Genomic DNA, 21,757 nt, shown 5'->3' with positions numbered 1-21,757 from the left:
TGTGTATCTTACTGCATGAATATTAATAGACCCTACCATTATTAGTCTTTGCTATTTTAAGAGAAAACTTAAACTTTCATAAACAGACTATGAAGCAGTAAATTCATCAAGTGAATCAACAACAACAAAAAAAATCCACATCATATCTTTGTCCTGCCTTTGCAAATTACAATTCTGAGAGGGAGAAGCTCAGGAGAAGCTAAGACAATTTTTGGTCACAAGTAGAGGAGAACACAGTGTTACCCCTAACAGGCATTGTTAATTCAATAGTGTAACAGATCAGAACTAGTGCTTGTCTTTATATGTAAGTTGTGAATGAAAGCAGCTGTGTCCTTTACTTCCTAACATACCTTTGGAACCTACTATAGCAACAGGAAAACCACAGTCAATCCTGGCTGAAATAGAAACAGCTCATTTTCATGGGAGTAAAGGTAAAGGTACAAGAGTAGCTCATATGCTCAATGAAGAACTGGAAATGTGTACATATCAAATTGCAGTTCAAATCAATTATCTGTATGACACAGCATTAAATGACTTCCAAATTAGCGGAGAGCATCCTGAAAAAACCAGTCCAAACCCATCAGTGATGGGGTTTGAAGTTCTCAGTGTGTATATCTCTGGAGAGATCTGTGTCTATATTATTTCATTTCAGGGATTTATATTGAAGCTGTCATTGTATTTGGACACAGACCTCATAAACCTTAATCATATGGATGCTGCCTTATGTTCTGACAGATGTGCCATACAAAGGAATAGCTCTCACATTTTGGGAGCTCTGACAAGTGCAGAGCATGCCTCTAAATTGATGGGTGACTGTGCTCCTCTACTCAGGAAGTTTACAGGCAGAAAGCAGCAACTTCACCTACGCTCCAAAGAAGCAGGTAAGTTGCCAGCTTGTTTCTGAATGACTTGGTGCTGAATTAATTCAAGTATTTGAGATGTTTCTGCATTTCTGAGCAGCATGAGGTGCTTGAGGAAGGTGCTTCCCACAAGAGGAAAAGCTGCCACAGCACTTTGAGCAGTGGCCCATACCACAAAACAACTATCAGACTGGAGCAGTGAGGCAGCAGCTTCAGTCTACAAGGTCTGATGCAAGGTTTTGGGGATTTCTAAGATCTGCACTAGTGCAGTAAGCAGAAAAATACAGAGCAATCAGACAGGAATGGCATTGTGGGACACAGTATTGTATGTTGAAAGTTTTTTCCTTTCACACTTAACATGTAACATGTCTTTTTTCCCAAACTGCACCTTGTTTTCAGAGGTTGAGCCAAGACTCTGCCCATTGGTACTTGATCAAATTGCTACAAGCCCAGGGCCATTCATCGCATGAGGTAAATCAACTCTTGGCCCATTATGTACTTCCAAACCACTGTGATTGCAGAGAAAAGCACATCAGTTTAAACCACTCTTATAGGTCAGAACTGATTGAACCGAAGTAGTGATTAATACAAAATCAGTTATCAATATGCATCTGAGAAGCAAGTCATGAGGCAAGCACAACTGAATTGATCACAATCATCCATCATAAATTATACCATGTGCCTGTAAGATACTCAGTGGAGTGAAGTCTTCATTACAGTTGCAGCCTTTAGGCACCATACTAATTGAATAACAAAACAACAGTAATAATAATAATAATAAACTTAACAATGTAAATTTTAAAGAACCTGCAGCATCTTAATCTGAATATATTTAACATATTCAAGGATCTTCTGTGTGAACTTCCCAGGAAAGACAAGAGCAAATAGCAGAGCAGTGATTACGAGGAAGCCTTCACAGCTTTGGTGCCACATCACCTCTGGCTCAGTAAACAGCCTGCTATATGCATGGCCCATACACATTTTGGGGCCCTAGCTTTCTGCCAGATAGCACTACCAGAACTACACAGTATTTTTCCTGGGACATTGTTCTGTCCTGACCACAAACTGAAGCACAAACTTTATGAGCAACAACTTCAACAACTTTGGGAATGGCCCTGCTCCAGCAGGACACACCCTAGAGTGCATTACAGCACTGCCTTGTAAACTCTTTTATTAATTTCATAATTAATGCTTAGAAATCAGACTTTTTGCAGGTGATAATTAAATATATAATCAAGGCAAAACAGCTGTGTGATAAATTCTTGGCAATGGTCCTGTTTAACTGAGTTTTAGATGGATTTCTGGCAGGCCCAGCCCTGCTTCTGCTCTGGATCCCCTGCAGTGCACGTCGCCAGGGCCCTTCATGGAGCACTTTGCCTCTCTCAACACTGTCTTTAAAATTTCACTTACCATTACAACACATCAGTGTGGAATGGTTTAACACTTGATTTGGTTTTGTTCAAGTTAAAATCCACTGCTGCAGTTCATGGTAAAACTTTTTTTAAAGTTCCATAAATTTTTATGCACTTTTCAGCTCAATACCAGCTCATTTTTCTTTGATGACATCAGTGCAACAGCAACTTTCTGTTGCACTTCCAAAAGGGACAAAACTACTGAGAACTTTCAATAGTTCCATAAAATGAGGCCTACACCCCAGAAGAGGAAGGTACATAACATCTCCTCCCTTCTCACCACCTCTCTGGCTGTCAAAGAAGAATTATGAATGGTAGATTTAAAAGAAAATCACAGAAAACTTAAAAATGAATAGAGCTGAATACACACACAGAGTCCCATTAACACATAAACTGCAGGCCACATGGTCTGTTTGCAGAGAATAACACTGGACTTTGTCCCTACAAACCTGATTTAGGTCTGGAAATCCCAGGTCTGTTTGAAGAGACTGATACTGGACTTCATCCCTACAGATCTGAATTATCTTTGGAAATCCCCATTCTGAGCGTGTACCAGCCAGCTTCCTTCTCCCCAGAAAAGGATGGGTTTTGTTCACTCTCATGGGTTTTATTCACTCGGGCTCATGCTGGAGAATGAGGGAGACTGAGTGAGGATGAACTCCAGTGAACTGCCTGTGCTGGGCTGAGACCTCCTCATTCCCTCTGCTCAGGCCCCGGGCACAGCTACAACTTCAGCCACACAGGGACACACAAAGGCCTTTGAACACAGAGCGTCTTCCCCTTGCCAATTCACACTGTGCTGCTGCATCCAATAAAATTACAAGCCTGGCCCAACACAGGTGGTTTCCCTTCCCTTCAAAGTGACCCTTACACTCTGTTGCACTGCCTGCCTCAAAACCTTGTCTGATATGTTGCCACAAGCCTGCCAAGGTTGCAGAGGGATGGGATAAATGTGCCCAAGAATGGTATAAGCCACTTTAATTTGTCATATAAGGAAGTGTATAACCAGATGCCATGTCTCACTAAGGCCCGTCTGGTTTGGCTCAAGAGCAGGACCACATCCACTTAGACAAACCACTAAAGCCCTGACCTGTGTGAACCCATAGAGGAGCAGAGCTCCTCTGGAGCTCAGTAATTCCTCACCCTGCCGCTCTCTACTGTCCCAGGCACGACACACATCAGGAGAGTAGATGACGAGCAGGATATATTTTCTAGCTCGGGCTACTGTTGCTACAACTAAAACCATAAATAAAATTAATTTCAGCTTGTAGTCTGCATTACAAAGTTCATTTGCTACTACATTCATAAGGACATGTTCATAAAGCCATCCTGATTCCTCTGTTGGTCACCTACTTGGGGCTGACAGAGAAAATTCACTGTACTGGAGGGGACACCTCACAGCCCAGGAAGGGATCCCACATGGTCCCCACCCTCGGGAACCTGTTTCTGTCTGGGGAGGAGAGGAAAGTCACACTGTCAGCGAGCTTGGGGGAACGTGTCTCCCACATTAACCTCTCCCATCCAGTATCAATGCCTACAAATTACAGAAGCAGAGTCAAACTGCATAAAAACCTAGTTATTTTAACTATCTGTTTTGCACAGTAATTAATCAGATGAGCCCTCTAAGGGGCTCCAAAGATCCTAAGGTAAACTCAAGTCACTCTAATTGAATTAAAAACTATTAAGCTATAAAAGTTACAATGCCTAGAAAAGATAAAAAATATTCCTATAAAATCCTCCTGGAAGTAGGGAACTAGCAGTCATGCCAAGCAGCAGAACAAGAGGACATGCATTGCAGAAATGACAAAAATCAAAACACAAATAAAAATGTACTTATCTTGATTCTTCAGTCTAAGTTTTAATATTTTAAAGTTAATCACAGCACTGTGCTTAAAGGTGAATGATCGAATATTTTTCAGGGTTATGCCATGCATTGGATAGGGCTGACTGTCAGCTTGCTTTATTTAATGCAAAAGACTTAATTCAGTTCTAAGGTAAAGATTGTACTTCCCACTCTTTAGAGGTGAAACAGAAACAGTGGTCTATTTCAAAAAATGATAATTTTATAGCATCTATAAAGTAAATTATTTATGCAAGTGTATTAGTACATATTTTTGTTGATGACTGCATATAAAGATATGCATGAATAGAAATGTCCTCACCTTGAAATAATTCAATAATTTGTTCATGTGAACATGTGTGGTCTGTGAATTGCCTGTGAACTATTTGTCCTAGATACTGTTTTGATTACTTGTAATTCATATTTTTTTTCTGCAACACTTGATTAATCATCTCCACGTCATGTTATTGCTCTTACTTGCGGCCTGGATGAACCCCAACGAACTTTCATATTCACATGCCTGGGACAAATATTCAAATTACATACCTTTGCATGATTATCTATTACCATTTATTTTCTCTGGAACATTCCCTCCATTAAGCACTTACGATTAGGAACATTCAAGGTGAATAAAAAGCAACATGAAAACCTAAAAGGCATTTACAGAATTTTTCTAGTGAATGCTCACAATATTTTTTTAAACTAAAAGCCTCAGTCCAGAGAACAGGTAAGCAAAAAAAAAAAAAAAAAACACAACCCCAACCAAACTGTAGAATAACTACAGTGCAATTACATCAACAAAATTTCTATTACAACATAAACTACAGGAAGAAGTTCCAAAACAAACTTTTACTGTCAAACAGGAAAAACAATTTTCCTGGGAAGTTTTCCTTTTAAAAATAAAACAAAACCCAGAACTCTGCATACTCTCAGCCCCAAAACATAGACGGTAGCTATTACTTTTACTAAAATTATCACGGAACTTGTACTCAGAAATACAGGCTCAATGGCTACTTGATTTGTCAGGAAAATGAAAAAAGATAAACAACTCAAGAGTGTTCTGAATAAATGGCAATTTAGCAGAAATACAGTGTTTCCTTGAATGCTCTTTTGGCTATAAGCAATAATGCTGCCACAAAAATCTGGTTTGCATCATCTAAATGCTTGAAAAAAGAACACATAATTTAGGAAAAAAGCGATGGCTGCCACTTAGCCATAAAGAGCAGCACTAGTGTTAGAAATAGCTTTCCTATGATATTTTTGTTCATGTTCTGGGTTTTTTCAGCAGTAGAAGTAATTACCGTGGTTTGTGAGGGCAGTGTTTAGTGCCATTATCCTTTAAACACTGTACACAAACACTGAGTCTGACTCCAGGAAGGTAGAACGTGGCCACAAGCAGGGCTGTAGCCACATCCTTGCCTTTAACCCACCAAGGAGCCCCAGTGATTTCATGAGAAATAAAGGCTGCACTCAGGAAAAGGTGAGTTGCCTTTGATCCAACTTCTTGTGTGTTGGAAAAAGCATTCTTTTACACCTTATGTGATAATTTTATGCACAATACTTTAACCTAAAAGACAGTGAGTGGAACAGCCCTTGAAACTTTGATTTCAGAGACTGGATATTCTTTTACTTTTCTTAGAAAATAGAATTCCAGTGCCAAATCCTTTTCATCTGTGCTCTGTGAACTTCATATTTCTACTTCCAGGAAGATGCTTTACAAGTCTGAGAAGCTTTGAAAGAAGACATCCCTAAATAGCTAGAGGTGGATTTCTGACATGCTATCACCGGTAAAACAGGTACTGATGATGCTAGAGTGGCACAGGCAGATTTGAAGCCCAGTGTGCACCAGGTAAGGCTTTTACCACCAGGATTTGTGGAATTAGCCTGTACCAGCCTAATCCATTGCAGTGACCCCTTAGAGCCAGTGTTTGAAACAGCTCACAACAGCCAGCTGGGAGGTTTGCAAAACTTCCAGATCCCTCCAGGATTCTGTGGATTCCAGTGATTCCTGGAGTGTGCACACCCCATGCTGTCAGTCTGCAGCGAGCTCTCCTCCCCAGAGCAGCTCAGCACTGTGACCAGCTTCCTCTCCAGCCAGCAGAAGGCCAGCAGAGACTGCAGGGAAATCACCCAGTGACACACACACTGCCTCAGCTCCTTTCTATTGGCACAAAACTCCATTCTACTTTGGCATATAATCTGCAATTAATCCAGATGCCTGCAGACAATACGTAAGTGCTCGGCTGAACATCAGCTCATTCTTCTCCTGTTTTTACACAACCTCCTTTTGTAAAAATTTTCTAGGAAGGTGCCTCTGGGACTGGTTCTTTAACTACCTTCCAAGACTCAGAGGAACTTTGCTGTATTGACCCTCCAGCCAGCTGACGGATCCTGGAAATAGCCTTTCTGAATGACAGACAGGACACAAGGAATGCAGGAGTTTGTCCAGCTCCAGGGTAACCTGAATCACTTCCTACAGATAACAGCATGTATATCACATGAATCCTCTGCTGCATTTTTAACCTTTGCTGATAAAAAAAAAGTTGCTAGTAAGGGCTGTGCACTTTGAACATAAACAAGCAACACCCTGCACTTACCATTAGAGCAGGGGGATGGCCCATTTATTAACACTTGGGTTTGCTCTTGTTATAAACAACTATGTAATAGTTGGCTCTTGCTATAATATATTTGCTTTCACACTCTCATTACAAAGCTGGTAGGTATTCCCTTCCTCTTGCAGCATGGCAAGCTGACTGCAACAAAATCAATATGCCAGTTGGCATGGATTTTGAACACCAAGTACACTTTATCAGCTGTCTGGTTGACACATAGTGCATGGTCACTTTTACAGTGAGGTGTGGGGTCAGAAAGGATGCAGGTTACACCTCGGGACAAACTTCTGAGTTCAAAGAAGAAATATTACCTTTCCAATCAATGGATTAAACGCCCTGCCACTGGCTTTGCACCAAGGGTGTGTCTGCTAATTGCAAGGAGCAGATTGAGCGCCCCACATTCCTCAGCCCAGACAATAGGGAAATAGCACACCTAATCCCTTTAAATGGGATGCCTGGTGTTGCCTGCAAATCTGTTTACACTGTTTAGCAAATGTGAATTAGTATTAGCTGGCATAAACACCCTGCTGTGCAGACCTTTGTTAACTTGAGGCTACTTCCTTGTTCTCTCAAAGCTGTTAAATGACTCAATCTGGCCTTAATATGTTTCAGTGCTGTGTTCACTACTTATCTCTCAGGCCTATTGTTTTCTAATGCATCCTCATAAACGTCTAAGAGGTTCTTCATTGTGACAACAATTTGTTCAGTAATTACAGGTTCACATGAAGAAAGACCAATATACCGTGTGGAAAACCAAATATACACACCGAGGTGGAGGGAGAAGAGATAAAGACAATCTCAAATTACTTTTTTTTAAAAAAAGATAGGTCTGCTATGAAAAGTCTTTAAGCGCTTTAGCATTTTCGTAATTATAGAAAGAGGAAATTAATTAACGGTTATGTATTTTACATAGTCTGTTAGGGGTCTGCAGGGATACTGCACCAGGAAAAATATTAATTTGTGTAGTCTGTGTTGTTCTTTGGTTCAAGATATGATCGAAAACAATGATATTTGGCATTAAGAAAGTATTGAGTATTCACTACTCTGTGCCCAAGGTGTGGAAGGTGAGGTCTGTGTTCCAAACAGCTTACAAAACAAATGCATTTACAAAGGAACTAGTAACAAATTATCCCTGTATCCCGAGTTCCTTTATCTCTAACATAAAAAACCTCCATGAATATTATGGCTTCTCTATACCAGGAAAGAAGCCACTGAAGACCTTAGTTAACTTTTCAGACCTTAGTTAAGTCTTCAAATACTTGCAGCTGGCAGGCTTGCCATCCAAATGAACACTCAAATCATATATGCACATGCAGATTTGTCCAGGGCACAGGTTTATGACCTGCCAGCAGTGGCTCCCTGCGACCCCTCAAACTTACCTTCTGACCCTCTTACCTCTCTGTCACTACCTTAATAGGAAAAATTTGCCAAAGCCAACTGTGATGTTCAGGAAGAAAGCGACAGCTGCTGGCCTGGGTGTACCTCAGTTCTGCAGCTGCACTAAATCAGCACCCTCCCAGTATTTCAAAAAGCTTCCCTCTCCCCCTCGCTCTCCTTTGGCCAGTGGAGCAAGCCATGCTCATCACCAGAAGTCCCCTGTCACTTTAAGAACAGAAATGGGAAAACCTGTACCATTTTTATACTTCTGTTCATTCTTTTCAACCCATTCTAACTCCTTCCCCCTGGGAGCTAGCCCTCCACCAAAAGTTTCTTTCAGTAAAGCAGTAGCTCTGTCTATTAAGCTTACCCACCCCTGCTTAGCCTTAACACTGGTTTCTTTGTACTTGCCTGGTGAACTGACCAGCTATACAGCACAATAGCTACAATTACTAAATTACACTCCCTGTCACTGCCTTTTGTATCACACCTTTAACAGGTGTCATTACCATGATAGGCAAATTGTAATAATCCATCCTCAGCCCCCCACCCCCCAGTCTTCATAATGTTTTTCTTTTATTATTATTATTATTATTTTATTTTACATAATATATGTGTGAATACTGCACAGAGCCTGAATAGTTGGTAAATGCACAGGACTGAAAGACTGAACTGTGTGCACTGCACACACAAACAGCAGCATTTAGGACAACAAAAACAGAATGCTGACACATCCCTGGCACTGTGAATGCATGCACGTACACAGATATATTAAAATAGTAATAATAATAATGACAATAAAAGTGGTTATGGAAAACATATGGGTTTGAAAAAGAGGCATAGGAGGCATTTCTGAGCTGAGGCTGCCCCTGCCCTTACCTCACCCAGATGTGCCATGGATATGATGGGTGCATGAGGATAAACTGAGATCCCTTGCAAAACCCTAGCAAGTGAGGCAAGCATAAGAAAGCATTGCAGGTTATAAGTTCTATGAACTCAGCAATGAAAGGCAGGTTTTTAGTATAAATTTAATATAAATATTTAATTACTTATATGATTCACAAAATCAAATATTTAAGTAATGTTTAAGTAAACCAATAAGAAACTTCTTTACTTAGGCCATTGGAACCTGCCATAACCTTTTAAAAGTGATAAATATATTGATATGTTGCTGTCTGCTGTTTTCTGGAGGCCCACTCACTACTATGTTATTCCAGTGGTACACCACACAAATCCACTGACTTTATTGACTGGAATAAAAGGCCATACAGTAGCAAAATGGGTTCCAAAACCCAACCTGATAATGATGGCATTGACAGTCCCACCAACACAGTTTGGATTTCCTCAGTGCAATGCAAAGACAGAAATAAAACACAGAAAATTTCACACACTTGCAATGTAATACCTAGAGTAAAAAAAAAAATACACTGAGCTTCAATGTTTACTTGAGACTCTCCATTCTCTAACTCACACTGCCAAAATATTCTGGATAAACAAAAAATAATTGAAACAAGTCCTGATGGATAAAATTGTATTCTTTGCGCTTCATTTAAAAATTGACATCCATAGTTAAGCCATTTTTAGCTTTACAGGGTATTGTAGGAACACAATTGTTGTTCTAGCCTGAGAGAAACACAAGAAGAGATGGCCTGTGAAATCTCATTGTGATACTTGTTAGATGCTAATAAAGGTAAGAATGATTATTCTTGTCTTTCTGAAAAACTGTATTTCAGAGCTGAAGTAATTTATGACCTACCTGCCCATTTTTGGACAACTAGACCACCGTTTTTTGCCCTACAACATCCACTGAAATAGCTACAGCTAAGTGCAAGAATCCCACTACCCAGCTGTATTCCTGCTGCAAGTTTGGCATCTCCTTACACAGCTCTTTCTCAACATGACAAAAAATTGAATGCAAACAAAAAGAAATACATTTTGTCCTACCCCATCATGCCATTCTTCCACCTTGCACACAGCACTTAACTAAATTCCCAAACATGATGTGCTTCAGGATGCTCCTGCTTCTGAACACAACAACCCCCTGTAACTCACAGAATGCAGCACAGATATCAATATTTCAGATAGGTGAAAAAAAGTTTGGATTCCAGCATTTCTTCTGCAAGAGGGACACACTGTACCACGCTGAGAAAGCAGGTAAGCTGCTTTGAAGCACATGGCCTCTAAGCCTCATCCCCTTTTAAAACTCTAATATCACCATCAAATCATAATGCAAAAAGCTTGCAGGGATCACTGCTATTCATAGGCAGGAAAAATGTCACCCCACTTCAGGCACAGAGCTGCAGTCATTTGACAGACCCCATGATTACAGTATGGATCAGAGACAGAAGAAAGAGGACAGGAAAGGTATGAACAAGTTTTACCCTCTTTAGTCTAGACTAGGGTCTGTAATAAAGATGTCAGTGTCACCAGAACAAGTGACAAGTGGTGGACTGGGGTTATCACTCACAGTACCAAATTTTACAGTCTACAGAAGTTTCTACAATACTCATAAATATAAGTTATACTTCTGATCTCAGCTCTGGGAATTGCATATTTAGGAGAAAGAAAACATAAAAAATGGGTGCTCAGGATGCTCTTGAATCTTTACCACACTTTCTACAGTTAGACAAAAAAAGTAAACCAGAGTTGGTATGACACACTGTCATAACTTGGCAGATGTGAAACATAAAAGCAACAGAGAATCTGCCTCATGTCTTGCATAATCTTTGTGAATCACCTGTGAATCATGCTCCCCTGAAATACATCACCGGACTGAATTGAAAGTGCCTTACTTTTCCTCTCCGTATCTTAAAAAGGGTATTGAATAATTGAAGAGTACAGACAAGGGCCACAGAAAAGATTTACAAATTGTGGGCAAAGAACCCTATTTTACAATGAGGGATTTAAGGAATTCAGTTTCACAATAAACTGAAAAGAAGTTTAATTTATGGTTCTAAATATTTTTATGGCAAAACATTCCACTTGCTAATGCAGTCTCAAATCTGTCAAGAAAGGGAATATGAAAGATATAACTTTGAAGCTTGGCAAACTCAGATTAGAAACAGAATCACCTGCTCCTTTAAATGCAGACTCAGTCACAATTGGAATGGTTACTATGGAAAGAACTGGCCTTCCCATCTCTTGATACTTTCAAACTAATGGATGCTTTTCTGGACAAGCTATTTTCATGCTTACAACTTACTGAGTTAAATGATGGAATAATCAGGTGAGATTTGCTGGCTTTGTTTTATACAATAGGTGAGACAATGATTTAATAGTCCTCCATATTGAAAACCTATGAATTTATGGACTGTGTCTAAACATTTTTCTCCATCAGGTATGACTACAGTTTCTCTCCTCGCTTTCCAGGTAAGTTTAAATACAGATTTATCCTATTACTTTCCCTCCTTATGGCACATGCAAGACAATGGCTATGAAAAACATTGAGCAGATAACGGTGAACCTGAAACTATACAGTGCAAATCCAACCTTTTCAATAAGGCCCTTAGGAATAGCATGTACCTATGAAGATACCTGGAACAGAGATATCTGAAGAGATGAAGTGAGTACAGAGTAGTACAAGCAACACACCTCATTCATGGAACCTAAAATAAAAATTCTTAGGAAAGAAATGACGCCTCTTGCCTCGTAAATCTCTGTGCAGCATTTATGGATCCTTGCAATAGTGAATCACGTTTAGGAAACAAAACACTTTAATAAATACCCTATTAAAATATTACTGGACCTCCTTCTTCATTTTACAAAGTCTGGATGACTTCAAAATCAAACATTATATTCTACTCACACTATGAAGGCTTCAACTGAACATGCCACTGCCACAGTACTAACCCAGCTCCCTCAAGGTGGCAAGGTAATAGTTTGAAATCACACACACACACGATTGGGAACACAGGCCCATTCTCAGGTCTGAAGGAGGTTGTGCCTCATTTTACAGAGATTTCATTAGAAGCAGCCATCCCCTATTGACATGGTCAGAAAGTAGAAGGGATTTCTTTCCTAACTCCCAATGTATGTGTATATATAAACAGAGGGAAAAATGCATCTGGATTTGCATACAAAAGGTATGTCTTACATACAAAAGATACATAAAACCTCATTGTGCCCTGTAAGGCCGTAGGAGTTATTTAAAATGTTTTCCATGATAGCAAACAGTTATATCATTCTTGCATCTCTCAGCCCACCTTTAGCATTGAACCAAACAATTCATTCCAACACATTCCATCATTGCTTCTACAAGTTCAACAACCAAGCCTTGGATCTGGTACACTTTAAAATATTCAAGAATTGTGCTGTTAGAATCAAATTACTGAAAAATATTAAATGTGTGCCTCTATTAGAATGTGCAGGCATTTCCCTAAATAAAACAAAACCTGGAAAAAATTCCTTCCATGGGCCTTGATGATATGAAGAATAAACATGCCATTTTATCATGACCCTTCCTGTTCACTTTATCTATCATAACACACTACTTAGCATACTGCATGAGACAGATGAAAGTTTGTTGGGCTGCCCAATTTTGTTCTAGCCTCCTGATTTATTATGTTAAGTACTTATCTGAATCTGAATTAGATGAGACTATCAACAGTAGAATCTAGTTTTAATGAAAAAATAAATGATTGAGGAAGACTTGCCTCTTATAGGGACATACCTGAATATATCCAGCCTTTGTTTCAAGCCCAACATGACTAGAAAAGAGTTCTTAAACTTTCTAATGTCCACAAATCTCTCTGTTACGTCCTTCCTCTTTTACCTGGTACCATTGCTTTTCCTGCAATATTTAAGCACAATTTTCATGTTCTTTTTACCAGACTCAATCTAAAACCTTGTAGATTATTTCCTGCTAACACTGAAATACAGACTCCTCTATCAACTGATATGTAAATCTTCTGTCCTGGCTTTCATCAGCTTTTCATTGATTATTCAAATAATCTCTTCCCTGCCTTTGATAAAATCATTCTTTTTCTAGCCAGTGGTTTGGGCAACTTATCTCTCTCTTTGCAGTGCCTTCCTGCCTGCTACTTCCTTAACTCCTGCCTCCAGTTTTCATTCCTTTCCCACATCAAATTTCAGGTGCCATTCTTCAAGGCCAGGCCAATTGCACTTTTTATCAATTTTTATTCAGTAAACCATTCAACCTCTTTGCAAGTGTGCATAACCAGCCTAAAGGACCAACATTCCAATCAAATCTGCAAGTAAATACTCTTCTCTCTCTTGGTCACTGTCCATTACAGTTGGAAGGACCTTCAGGCCCACCTAAAATTATCTTTCTGTTACATTTACAGTTACTATTTCTCCTTATGAACTTTGTAAGTTTCTGTTAAACTCTATTACTATAAATTTTGTGAGAAGGAAAAAAACCCAGCACAAATCTTACCACTGATGCAGCAAGATGATGATCAGCCCTCTTCTTTTCCTTTATAACCTGTTAATCCTCATCCATCTTCCCCTGTCTGATTGCTAGGTTTTGGATTAGGAAGCAATTTTCCCCCTACATTTGCATAGCAAATAATATAACAGGGCCTTCATCCAAGACATGGATCCTTAGTATGATGGTGTTAGAAGCTGTAAGGTAATGTATAGTAAGAATAATTACAAGATCAGAGATCTGCTGGACTGCATTATACACAATAAAAGCCGCAGATACAGTAGATTTCTTAACCACAGCTGCACTGGCACCAAATAAACCTTTACCCATGCACCACATCACATTTATACAATATACTTGGAAACAAGAAGGAGTTTCTGATTATTCTGGTATTATTTTATATGTACAAGGTAGGAATAGTTCAAACCTAATGACTCTGTCAGTTGCTCTTTATACTGTAATTTCTGCTATGCTTTTTCAGTGATCACAGACATATGTCTCCTTACCAAATTAAGTACATACACATTTAAGTGACAGCATATTTTCAGAATGCAACATTATATGTTGGCAACAAAAAACTACGACATCACAACATCTAAATTTATAAAAAAGCCAGCATAATACCCTGATAGTATCACATTAAAATAAAATTACACTATATTATTATAGCATTTAAAATTAATATTAAAGTGTTTGGAAAATGAACATTTCAAAATATATTCTGTTTCATAAGAATGGATCTTATAATGACCATACAGAATTTGTGTTCCAGGTACATCGGATCTTCAATTTGGTAACAGAAGAAAGAAAAAATAAGCCACAGAAATAGAAAACAAGATTTCAAAGATGCAAATAATTATTTAAGAACACATGTAAACCACCCTCCAACCCTATTTTCCTCACAAAGCTTCATAAACAGAGCACACACAGACACAGCCACCATTGCAAAACCAGTTGTAATGAGAACAGTGAGAAAAAAAGAGACTATCTACATAAACCAAACTGGCACTCAAAAAATAAACCACACACATTTCTAAACAGAAGGTTTTATGAAAAAAATTGAGTATCTGTAACAGTGCATCACAGATCTACACAGTATGAAGTTTATCTCCCTAATCAGTCATTAAGTGAAGGTTTAATAGTTCCATAAGGGAAGGCAATTCCCTCTTTTTCTAATACCTTCACATCATTAACTGACTGCTAGTTTCATAGAAATGTGCTTACAATCTTCTGATTCAGAAAATAAAAATACCAAATATCTAACACTGAAGAAAAACAAACCCCATTGAAACAACAAATACTAAACACCCTGCTCAGAAATCCTGCCCCCTCCTCCCCCATTAGATGTGGTTAGTATTTATGCAAGAGTATTACTAATGTGTATTACCAATAAGGCAGAACAGAATAATATTTTGCCTAGACTTACAGGACATTTTACATCTTCAATTAGATGAGCAGCAGCAATATTCACTTTGAGTTCTAAAATACCTTTCACAGATAGAGAGGTTAATTGGTTGATCTTAGACTATGGATAAAATTCAATACCTAAATTAAATGCATGTGTATAGACAGATAGATATAAAAACATATATATATATAAATAAAAGTAACTTTGCACTTTTTGAGAAAGTTATTTTAATTAGAAAAACAGACACCTTTTTAAAATTAATTAAGTTTAAATCCTGTTCAGGAAAAACTTGCATATTATTAACACTGTATTTTTAACTCTTGCTCAAATACAGCCATATACTTTTTTGGGCAAATTTATTATTAATATCCCTGGTATGCAGATTAATGTTTAATAGCAAATTGATATACATTTCAAAAGAACAAATAACTGTGCTTTATAAGCACTGTATTAAAAAGTATCTGTGGCATATTTTTGGATACAAAAAATCCTAATAGGGTCAAACTTATAGGACACTGACTAATGTTACGAGTAGGTACTTGGAAACATGCTGCATTTCCCCCAAATTCCATTATGGTAACAAACACAAAAAGATGCTGATATCTAGTTCTGTTAAGTACATCTTTAGTTCCACCCATTACACAATATCAAGTCAGAAAACAGTTTTATCTGACTGGTGGCTCAATGGCGCAGCCTATGTGTGCAAAAGTAGAACACAGCAAGTTTCTGATTTTAGAAATGAGTGCCAACCCTCTGGTTTTGTTGCATTTAGATAATCAAACATACCTACAATTTGCAAAAGTGATGAGCTACATAAATGAAGGATTATTTTAATACAATATGCATACTTACAGACCTAAACTAATTAAATTATTGACAACATATAACATGAAATCCAAGTGATTCTGTGCAGAGTTAATATATAAGTATGATTTATTTGGATATGTCTCTGTAGGACTAGATCTGAAACAACGATTTTCACTCAATCTTTATTAAAAAGATACTGAAGAATATAAATGTATACGTAAATACAACACAGTTTCACCTCACCACCTTTAAAATGCCCATTTGGGTAAATTAATACCGCTTGGTTTGTTTCTTATTTTCAGAGACAAAATACCTACTTAGATTTACACTTTCATTTTCATTATCAGTGTAAAATTTTTTACTGCTCTGATACAAGTAATGAGTGAATTCTGTAGCAGAGAAGGATGCAAAGCACAAATACTCTCCTCCTATACATGCATTTAACACGAATTAGCTTTTCCCACTTCCCTACCACAACCTTCACTCAGTCCAAAGCAACCAAAGTCAGTAATTCCGCTTAAATATGATCACAAACCAGTTAAAGCACAGGATCTAAGTGTGGACTGTAAAAATCGGGGAGAGAGAAGACGTGAAAGAGACAGGGACTGATCAGCTCACGCCTCTAAATAACTGGATAATAATTTTCAGACTGGTGAAAATACCAGTTTGTTCATTCCAGGTGGGTGTCCGATACCTGGATACGATATGTCATGACCTGTATCACTTGTTCCAAGTGAGCTGAAGAATCTTAGGGGGTCTGAACTGGGGAGACCTGCAAGCAGTGCAGTTTGTTTAGTTAAAGAAACACTCCCCTAGTAAATTTGACAGATTTTAAATAAAAACAAAAAGCCTTTAAAAACAAGAACCAAATAAGTCACTTTCTTCCTAACAGAATATAAGAAAATATTCATAGAAATGTAGAGGCAAAACTCTCAAATAAAATCTTTTTAACAATCAGATATTTGTATCTGTTTTAGAGAACAAAGTCATAATGGTCTTATAAAGCCAAGTATACCGACATAAAGAAGTCTTTTTTTTTTGTCATGCAGAGTTCGCTGCTAATCCAGACACAGAAAAGAGCAGTGGTTTATATTTACACTCCATTCTTTTTTTTTCTCTCTTATTCTAATAAAATGACCCTGCATATTTACTCAAGCTGTTTAAGCAGGTAAGAAGTGCAAATAACATAGCTTGCATCATGTTACAAACCCAAATAAGTAAAAAAGCTGCCAGCACAAAAATATATATCAAATTCAGGGAAAAAAAGATAATTTATATAAATTTTTAAAAATTGGTATTAAATTCAGAAAAACTTATGCACCAGTTAATTTGAGGACTGCAAAACCTCTTTTAGATATTTAAGGACTTTTTTTTTTTCATCGTTAGCACGTCTTGTTTTTTTTGTAAACATGCAATTAATGAAAAATTCCTGGATTTAACTCAAGATTGGATAATGTTGTCCCTTTGCGTTCCACCTGAAACAGTTTTGGAGGTTTGTTAACAAATAGGTCAAATGTTCCTACTTCTTTATATGCAAAAGAAATCCATACACTAATTTCACTTTATTTGCTAATGCTGTTAATTGCTGACTGTTAACAGTTTCTCTGGACATTTTCAAGTTAATTTTTGAAGAGCTTGTAGTGCTTAGAATGCATGGAAATGATCAGCCTAAAATTAACTAGGACTAAATTGTCCAAGCCAAAAAATCAGATGTGGGAAACAGCACTGACAACCTGCAGTCTACAATGAATACATCTTGTTTTAGCAGTAATGGCTTTGTGTATTTATTTAGCAGTGCTTTTTAGTGCTGATTCAAATAGAAATTTGTATTTGGCCATGGACACGCTTATAGCCTGAAAAGAGATATTTATTCCGTAAAAGTTAAATCCCTACTCCAACTGTTCCTTTGGTTGCTGTTTGCTCATTCTAGAATTAAACTGGTCACACACATTTTTCATGTTTGATCCATTGAAACAAAACTAGACAACTTTAATAGACATGGTTTTATTGAAATGGATGTTTATTAGTTAGATCATACTGCTCTACAGAAAATAATTCTCCTGCTGCTTATAAACATTTTGATCAGCCATATTCAAGTGAAAGAACAAGTCTAAGGGGGAGGGGGAAAGGAAAAGAAAGAAAATGGGAGGAGTAGAGACGGATGCCATGCACAATTCTCATGTGACCTGAGGTACTACCTAATTAGAAAACATAAAGTTTCCATAAACCTTTCACTGGAAGCAGCAATATTCCTACTATCACATTTCAGTCTGTGTTGGATGATTTACCTACATTTCCGTGAGTAGAACAGAAAATGCAATGCATAGTTTTGAGGAAGAAATCTAATGGCACATTGTAAACAAGCACCACCAGTTTAGAAACTGAATGCAAATAAAGCAAAGGGATTTTTCCAACAGATCTTTCTTCATTATGGTACAGGACACATAAGAGAACACTACTGAACTGCAACCTCAATTATACTGGCCAGCAAATTACTTTTAACCATCAAATTAGAAAACGTTCTTCAGCACTATTCAGTTTAGCATTCTACACTGTCTCCAGGCTGAAGGTGGTCTGCATGTTGAACTTAGTACTGTGTGGGTTATAGTCTTTGTTTGCAGTCTTAACTGGGGATTGCACCTTAGCTACCGTAGTTCAAGCGTAAAAATACTTTGTCTGTAACACTATATACTGTTGCCAGCGACCCTCTAAATCCTTGAACCAACTGTGTCCTCTGGTGTCACAGAAGATAATGCCAATTTATTGCAATGTGTGGCTTTTTTAACTGATTAAAATTAAGCCGTAAACACGTGACAATGGAATTAGCACATTTAGAGAGTCTGTTTTCCCACATCCCATTTTGCGCTAGTGCGGCTGATCCCTGCAACTCTACGCGGGTGCAATTTTAATGACTTCGCTAGGTTTTGATGTTCTTATGAAAAAGCAGTGCTTGGTGTTTGTGGAGAAGGTAGATATGGAGGCTGAGTAGCTGTGATTGCGGACACTGTGACATCGTCTCTGTTTTTCGATAGGATCGGTGTCATTTTCCTCCCCACGATAAGACACCTCACTGACAGAGCCCGATTAGGGAAAATTTTATTATAAAATTCACTTCTATCGAACAAGGATGGAGTGATAAACAGTTCAGCCTCAGGGAAGAAACAGGAAAATATTTCTCTTCTCTCTCTCTCTCTCTCTCTGTCCCTTTTTTGTTTTCCTTTTTTTCCCTCCATTTAAGAAAAATCCTCCCTCCTTGTAGGACTTTTCCTGAACGTGAATGTGTTAAGCTAATAAGAATTCTCCAAATGCAGAGATCAAAGACATACAAATGTTGTTCTAAAAGGAGAACAGTTGTGTTACCTCACAATTCAAGAATATGATTTTAAAAAGTAAAAATGAGGACATTTTATGAATTACATTTTCTGTCAAATTCATTAAAATCAAAAGTCTTCTGAACAGTAAGCTTAGGCAAACAGAATTTTATTTTCCAATATTCACTTATGTTTCTCCCTGGTTAGAAAACTGGCAAGCTGCATGGTAAACAGGGAAAATGGATAGTTGTGGCACTCTAATGCTTGAAGATGGACTAACCTCCAAGGAAGGGCATAAAAGAAATACTGATTTTATCATTTTTTTAATACTAAAACATCTTGGCTTCCACGTTTGGGAGCTCACAGAGGATACTTCTAACAGGGCATCCAGTGCCATATATGCAACACATTTCAGTGATCAGCACAGAGGTAGCTAGCAAATATCATCTCTAGAAGATGGCTTGGGGAACTTGGAGAACTTGGAGAATGAAGTCCAGGTACACACACAGAGTAATTAGTTCCAATTCTTATTTTTTTACTTTACATATTTTCATAATTTACAATGCATCACTGAAACACGTTAACTAACTGTTTAGGAAATGAACAGTGCTAAAAAGTAATTTTTATAAAAAAAGAAAAAAAAAAGAAATTAACACAATGGAAAAGAGTGTACTGATGATTTTTTTCAGGCTTTCACATCCAAGCTGTAACAATGCCATGAACCAAATGGTTGTCTTGGTTGCTCAACAATAAAACCACCAAAGGAAGAAAACCCTAAGCACTGCCGGTGTTTTTTTTATTTATGTCCAAACTGGAGTCACTACATTGAAACCATTCCCTCAAGATGGTGGTCTCAAAGTTACAGATGCTCCTTAAACAAGTTTTAAGCACTTTCAATTAGAACATTACAAATCTGCTGTCAAAGAGGGCCTTAGCATTCAAGTCCTTCTGGCAATGTTCTACATTTGCTTTTATTAAATAACAATGGGAGGATGTTTACAAGCATATATAATTTTCATTAGGCACACTCAACCCAAACACAGTACACTTATGATGCAAACTTCAAATAACTTCAGCAGCAGTTGTAGCCCTGAAGTAAAAACTTGCCAAAAATGCCTTCTTATTTGGCTAACACATCTTTCTAGAAATTGTATTTACTGACATCTGTGCCCTTCTATTAAGCTGAATAGAAGTATTAACTGAAGGGTCTGCTGAAATAAACACTGCAATAAATTTTATGGTTCTGTGAAACTACATTAGACTCAGCCATCAGAGTTCAGCTTCTCTACTTGCAACTTGCATGAAAGAAGAGAACAATGTTATTTAACACTCTTGGAATAGTCAAGACAAAACATGTGTTCCATCTATCTATAATTTCAAGTTGAGCACACCATATTTTTAATAATGTACTATATTCAGATATAATATATAATATTTCAGAAGTCATGATCACACTATTCACTCCTATCTTGAAACACTAGTTTCTATCAAATATTATCACCATGATTTTCAAGTGATGATTCAATTCTATGCTGCACAGTTCCACACAATCAGAAAAAGAAAAATGTTTACAAAGACGACTGCATTACAACAAACATCAGTGTGAAAAAATATGACTAATGAAGGCAAGGCAGATCAATTAAAGGGCAAGTTGGAACTCCAACACATTTCTTTTTAGCCTTCAAAATAAGATTTTAAACAATGAGTTAGTGATTTCAGTAGGGGAAGTAGCCAGATGGAAAAAGTACATCATTTGACTAGTGGTCTGTTAGATAGATTTCCTTCAATAACTTCTTAAAAGAACATTTGCTTCTGATTGACTGTAGCTGAAGTGTCAGAGCTGTTAACTGTGTATTAAACATGAAAAAAAATACAGCTCAATAACCCCATCTAAACACAGAGGATTTCTAATTAGCAACAACAAGGCAATAAGGCTGTTTTCCCCTAAAACTTCTTCCACGTAAATGTCTCTAAACCTGCTTGGAACTTATCTTTTCTGGGAGGGGAGTAAAAGAAAACTACTCAAATTATTTAAACAGCTCAGTATTACCTACTCCTTGTGCTAAAGTTGGCCATTCCTCTCAATGTGCAGCCTGAACAGGGAGCTGGTGAGAATGGCAGGAGACAAAGAAAAGATCAGAGAAGAGCTTCATTCTGTTCTGTGTAAATACATGGTGTTGCATTGCAACAGAAACCAGAGTTATACCTGAACTCCAGTATCCAATTGAATAATTAGGATCTGCACACAATTACTATATTTTTCCCCTGCAATATACCCAGCCAGCAGCATTAACTAGAAGTCTCCTACAAGGAGAAAGCAATTTCCTTTCTCTGTCCAAGACATAGCACATGAGTTGCCTGTGTGGATCTGTGTAGCTATAAATACACTTATCTAGAAGAAATAGTCAAACAGTCTTTCCTAAGAGGAGTGCCTGATTGGTTAGGAGAAAATTGATACAGTGGAGTGAAGAATAAGTGATAAAGAGATAATCCAGTGTGGCAATGTAGTTCTGCAGTGCTGTAGCTCCTGCCTTCATTGGGTGGTGAGTGTAGGGTGATGGAAGAAAAGGACAGGCTTCTGTTGTTTGCATTTGAAGTATGAGGGAGACATGGTGTGAGCAAACTTCAGATGTGAAGAACAAAAGCCCAGTTTTCCTCTACACCATCTTTAACTATATGATGAAGCCTAAAGCTGAAACACTGTGCTATTCCATTTTCACAGCTGATGCTCTCTTTAACTGTTT

General features: G+C 37.8%; 1 protein-coding gene and 1 long non-coding RNA gene across 5 annotated transcripts in view; one reads left to right on the top strand and one right to left on the bottom strand.

Moving 5' to 3' along the window:
- Positions 1-21,757, bottom strand: part of VTI1A (vesicle transport through interaction with t-SNAREs 1A) — a 259,766-nt gene that overhangs the window by 158,559 nt on the left and 79,450 nt on the right. The gene's annotated exons all lie outside the window — the stretch shown is intronic.
- LOC137478310 (uncharacterized) lies at positions 897-7,617 on the top strand. The gene is made up of 2 exons (XR_011001504.1): positions 897-2,349; positions 2,786-7,617. It is a non-coding gene; the product is annotated as an uncharacterized lncRNA (long non-coding RNA).

Source organism: Anomalospiza imberbis, chromosome 8 (assembly GCF_031753505.1).
Source record: "Anomalospiza imberbis isolate Cuckoo-Finch-1a 21T00152 chromosome 8, ASM3175350v1, whole genome shotgun sequence".
Classification (NCBI taxonomy): Eukaryota; Metazoa; Chordata; class Aves; order Passeriformes; family Viduidae; genus Anomalospiza; species Anomalospiza imberbis.
Note: the sequence above shows the minus strand (reverse complement) of the source record. Positions and strands in the feature narration are given on the sequence as shown.